Below are 5,948 nucleotides of genomic sequence, written 5' to 3' on the forward strand. Positions count from 1 at the left end.
GAATGAATGTTACAGTAGTCATTGTTATTTGTCTTTGGAGCCACCCACTGTTAAGAGAAACAGGTTTATATACATATATATATGAACATATATCACAAGCACACGTGATTTCAATCAATGTAAATATCACCCACGAACAGCATTTAATACCGAATTCTATCTTGGGAAAATATATCCACTTGGAATTCATTTTATGGTAACAGCTTCTGGCCGGGTGGAGATTCGAACCCCCACCTGTGGGCCGGAAACCAAGCCAGCAACGGCATAGTAGAGCCGTTGCTGGCATGGTTTTCGGCCCACAGGTGGGGGTTCGAATCTTCACCCGGCCAGAAGCTGTTACCATAAAATGAATTCCAAGTGGATATATATTCTCAAGATAGAATTCGGTATTAAATGCCGTTCGTGGGTGATGTAATATATATATATATATATATATATATATATATATATATATATATATATATATATATATATATATATATATATATATATATATATATATATATATATATATACTGCAGATGATGCCCTTTGGTCTGTAGGTAGGCTAGCTGATCCTGGTAGCAGTCTGCCTTCGCAAACTCTGGCCGGAGGGACATCAATTATAACAAACTGTGTCTTCCACCAAATTCTTTGCAACACATAAAGGGCAAAGTAAAGAGTGACAATTGCGTGTTTACAATCGACGGGTTTTGTCGATAAGGTTGATTTTGGCATAAAAAAAATTAGCTTGTTACACTTAACGACTTTTTACGTGTAATCCATAATTGCACTAAGTGACGTATCTCCTACGTTTCCTTGTGCTGAAGTAATTGGCAAGTCAAGATATTACTCTTGTCAGTACTAGAATAATTTCATAACTCTCTCTCTCTCTCTCTCTCTCTCTCTCTCTCTCTCTCTCTCTCTCTCTCTCTCTCCTCTCGCTGACTGTACTCAACGTAAGTATTACTGTTACTTTGTGCTGAAGTAATTGACAAGTCAAGATATTACTCTTGCCAGTACTAGAATAATTTCATAACTCTCTCTCTCTCTCTCTCTCTCTCTCTCTCTCTCTCTCTCTCTCTCTCTCTCTCTCTCTCTCTCTCTCTCTCTCTCTCTCGCTGACTGTACTCAACGTAAGTATTACTGTTACTTTGTGCTGAAGTAATTGACAAGTCAAGATATTACTCTTGTCAGTACTAGAATAATTTCATAACTCTCTCTCTCTCTCTCTCTCTCTCTCTCTCTCTCTCTCTCTCTCTCTCTCTCTCTCTCTCTCTCTCTCTCTCTCTCTCTCTCTCTCTGACTGTACTCAACGTAAGTATTACTGTTACTTTGTGCTGAAGTAATTGACAAGTCAAGATATTACTCTTGTCAGTACTAGAATAATTTCATAACTCTCTCTCTCTCTCTCTCTCTCTCTCTCTCCTCTCTCTCTCTCTCTCTCTCTCTCTCTCTCTCTCTCTCTCTCTCTCTCTGACTGTACTCAACGTAAGTATTACTGTTACTTTGTGCTGAAGTAATTGACAAGTCAAGATATTACTCTTGTCAGTACTAGAATAATTTCATAACTCTCTCTCTCTCTCTCTCTCTCTCTCTCTCTCTCTCTCTCCTCTCTCTCTCTCTCTCTGACTGTACTCAACGTAAGTATTACTGTTACTTTGTGCTGAAGTAATTGACAAGTCAAGATATTACTCTTGTCAGTACTAGAATAATTTCATAACTCTCTCTCTCTCTCTCTCTCTCTCTCTCTCTCTCTCTCTCTCTCTCTCTCTCTGACTGTACTCAACGTAAGTATTACTGTTACTTTGTGCTGAAGTAATTGACAAGTCAAGATATTACTCTTGTCAGTACTAGAATAATTTCATAACTCTCTCTCTCTCTCTCTCTCTCTCTCTCCTCTCTCTCTCTCTCTCTCTCTCTCTCTCTCTCTCTCTCTCTCTCTCGCTGACTGTACTCAACGTAAGTATTACTGTTACTACTACTACTACTACTACCACTATTGAAGGAAACGTCGATGAGGCATCCTGCTTCATTTGTATGTGCGTTTCTTGCTACACGTGCATTAGGCCTAATTTCCATATAGGTTTTTTTTTTCTATTTTGACAAGTTAGGCCTCTCTTTTCCAACTTCGTTTCTTCCATTTTCCTGTCCAACCTCTCTTAATTTTTATTTCTTAATGTTACGAGTTTTTTTTTTTTCTGTTGCATGCTGAATGATCTCACAGGCCCCAGCGCCGATGGAAAACAATTACCTTCACTCACAACCCTGCTTGAGAGAGAGAGAGAGAGAGAGAGAGAGAGAGAGAGAGAGAGAGAGAGAGAGAGAGAGAGAGAGAGAGAGAGAGAGAGAGAGACTAAAACAAGTACAATGGCCAAGATACTGATTAATCGTAATTGAAATTTTTTGACATTCAAATACCATAACACACACACACACACATACATATATATATATATATATATATATATATATATATATATATATATATATATATATATATAATATATATACATATATATATATATACATACTAAATATATCTGTGTGCGTGTATAAATATGTGTTTAGCCCTTACAGCCACTAAGAGCAACCATACTCATTACACCGATACTGTGTAACAGGCCAACTTAATCAGTATAATTGTAAACATAAGCAAATAACGTGACTGCAAGAAAATTCTTCAAGCGCAAAAGTACGAAAGTGGAGTCATGCTGATACGGAAGTGACTCGGACAGAGCCTCATATATCTGAATTCTGCGCTGGAGAAGGTAGGAGCATCTGGTCGTTCCTGGGCAATTTTTTAGCCCGATCGACCGTGAAAGGTAGAACATGAAGCCTTAGATATAAAAAGTACTGGGTACAAAGGCTGAAGAGGAGGAAGAGGAGAAGGAAAGGGAGAAGGAGGAGAAGTAGCGGAGGAAGTGGAAGAAGAAAAGGAGGATAAGTAGTCGAAGAGGAAGAAGAGAAGTAGTTGTAGAAGATGAAAAAGAGAAGGAGTAGCTGTAGAAAAGGAAGAGGAAGAAGAAGAGGAGGATAAGTAGTAGAAGAGAAGGAAGAGAAGTAGTAGTAGAAGAGGAAGAAGAGGAGTAGTAGTAGAAAAGAGAGAGAAGAGAAGTAGTAGTAGAAGATGAAAAAGAGAAGGAGTAGCTGTAGAAAAGGAAGAGGAAGAAGAAGAGGAGGATAATTAGTAGAAGAGAAGGAAGAGAAGTAGTAGTAGAAGAGGAAGAAGAGGAGTAGTAGTAGAAAAGAGAGAAGAGAAGTAGTTGTAGAAGATGAAAAAGAGAAGGAGTAGCTGTAGAAAAGGAAGAGGAAGAAGAAGAGGAGAGGATAAGTAGTAGAAGAGAAGGAAGAGAAGTAGTAGTAGAAGAGGAAGAAGAGGAGTAGTAGTAGAAAAGAGAGAAGAGAAGTAGTAGTAGAAGATGAAAAAGAGAAGGAGTAGCTGTAGAAAAAGGAAGAGGAAGAAGAAGAGGAGGATAAGTAGTAGAAGAGAAGGAAGGAGAAGTAGTAGTAGAAGAGGAAGAAGAGGAGTAAGTAGTAGAAAAGAGAGAAGAGAAGTAGTAGTAGAGGATGAAAAAGATGAGTAGCTGTAGAAAAGGAAGAGGAAGACGACGAGGAGTAGTAAGTAGCAGTGAAAAGAAGAGAAGTAGTAGTAGAAGATGAAAAAAGAAGAGGAGTAGTAGTAGAAGAAAGAGAAGAGAAGTACTAGCAGAAGGTGAAAAAGAGAAGTAGCTGTAGTAAAGGAAGAGAAAGAAGAAGAGAAGGAGGAGCAGTAGCAAAGGGAAATGAAGAGAAGGGGGGAGGAGGAGCAATGGAAGAGGAAGAAGAAGAGGAGGAAGAGGACCAGTAGCAAAGGAAGACGAAGAAGAGGAGTAGCAGTAGTAGAGTAAGAGGCAGAAGAAGAGAAGGAGGAGCTGTCGCAAAGGGATATGAAGAAGAGGAGTAGTAGTAAAAGAGGAAAGGGGAAGAAAAAGAGGAGCAGTAACAAAGGAAGAGAAAGAAGAAAAGAAGGAAGGAGTAGTAGCAGAGAAGAAGCAGAAAATAAGAGAAGGAGGAGGAGCAGTAGCAGAGGAAAAGGAAAAAGAGGAGTAGTAGCAGAGGAAAAGCAGAAAGAAAAGAAGGAGGAGTAGCAGTAGCAAAGAGAAAGGAAGATAAACAGAAGGAGGAGAAGTAGTAAAAGAAGGAGAAGGAGGGGGGACGGTAGAAGAGGAAGAGGAAGATAAAAAAGAGAAGGAGGAGCAGTAGCAGAGGAAGAGAAAGAAGAAGAGAAGGAGGAGCAGAGTAGCAGAAGAAGAGAAAGAAGAAGAAAAGGAGGAGCAGTAGACAAGGAAGAGGAAGATAAAGAAGAGAAGGAGCAGTAGCAAAAGAGGAAAAAGGAAGATAGAGAAGAGGAGGCAGTAGCAGAAGAGGAAGAAGAAGAAGAAAAGGAGGAGCAGTAGAAGAGGAAAAGGAAGATAAAGAAGAGGAGGAGCAGTAGCAAAAGAGGAAAAAGAAGAAAAGGAGGAGCAGTAGAAGAGGAAGAGGAAGATAAAGAAGAGAAGGAGGAGCAGTAGCAGAAGAGAAGAAGAAGAAAAGGAGGAGCAGTAGAAAAGGAAAAGGAAGATAAAGAAGAGAAGGAGGAGCAGTAGCAGGAGAGGAAGAAGAAGGACGAGGAGGAGCAGTAGAAGAGGAAGAGGAAGATAAAGAAGAAAATGAGGAGCAGTAGCAGAGGAAGAGAAAAAAGAAGAGAAGGAGGTGCAGTAGACGAGGAAGAGAAAGATAAAGAAGAGAAGGAGGAGCAGTAGCAGAAGAGGAAGAAGAAGCAAAGGAGGAGCAGTAGAAGAGGAAGATAAAAGAAGAGAAGGAGGAGCAGTAGCAGAAGAGGAAGAAGAAGGAAAGGAGGAGCAGTAGAAGAGGAAGAGGAAGATAAAGCAGGGAAGGAGGAGCAGTAGCAGAAGAGGAAGAAGAAGAGAATGAGGAGCAGAGGAAGAGGAAGATAAAGTAGAGAAGGAGGAGCAGTAGCAGAAGAGGAAGAAGAAGAGAAGGAGGAGCAGAGAAGAGGAAGATAAAGTAGAGAAGGAGGAGCAGTAGCAGAAGAGGAAGAAGAAGAGAAGGAGGAGCAGAGGAAGAGGAAGATAAAGTAGAGAAGGAGGAACAGTAGCAGAAGAGGAAGAAGAAGAGAAGGAGGAGCAGAGGAAGAGGAAGATAAAGTAGAGAAGGAGGAACAGTAGCAGAAGAGGAAGAAGAAGGAAAGGAGGAGCAGTAGAAGAGGAAGAGGAAGATAAAGCAGGGAAGGAGGAGCAGTAGCAGAAGAGGAAGAAGAAGAAAAGGAGGAGCAGTAGAAGAGGAAGAGGAAGAATAGAAGGAGGAGCAGTAGCAGATGAAAAGAAAGAAGAAGAAGAAGAAGAAGAAGAAGAAGAAGAAGAAGAAGAAGAAGAAAGTTTAAAGCCAAGAAGGAATGAGGAAATCAGAGAGAAGAATTTATGGAACACACTTCCAGGGGTTTTCTCGGTGGCCCCCGTCTGGCGTCTGTCTCACAAAGCTATACATTTGGGCATTGATTTCAACTCGTCGGAGATGTGCTCCTCTCTCCTCTCTCTCTCTCTCTCTCTCTCCTCTCTCTCTCTCTCTCTCTCTCTCTCTCTCTCTCTAACTCTCTCTTTATATATATATATATATATATATATATATATATATATATATATATATATATATATATATATATATATATATATATATATATATAAAGTCTTAAATATCCTGCCTTATTCTCATTTAAAGAGAGAGGGAAAGTGAAGAACCTAATGAGATTTTCTCTATCTCTCTCTCTCTCTCTCTCTCTCTCTCTCTCTCTCTCTCTCCTCTCTCTCTCTCTCTCTCTCTCTCTCTCTCAAGTCTTATAAACATTCTCTCTTTATCCTCATTTGAAGAGAGGGAAAGTGAAAAACTAATAAGATCTACTCTCTCTCTCTCTCTCTCTCTCTCTCTCT

At 39.9% G+C, this 5,948-nt stretch overlaps 1 pseudogene; it reads left to right on the forward strand.

Moving 5' to 3' along the window:
• Positions 1–5,948, forward strand: part of LOC137616034 (diuretic hormone receptor-like) — a 125,849-nt pseudogene that overhangs the window by 6,153 nt on the left and 113,748 nt on the right.

This window comes from Palaemon carinicauda, chromosome 22 (genome assembly GCF_036898095.1).
Source record: "Palaemon carinicauda isolate YSFRI2023 chromosome 22, ASM3689809v2, whole genome shotgun sequence".
NCBI classification, from domain to species: domain Eukaryota; kingdom Metazoa; phylum Arthropoda; class Malacostraca; order Decapoda; family Palaemonidae; genus Palaemon; species Palaemon carinicauda.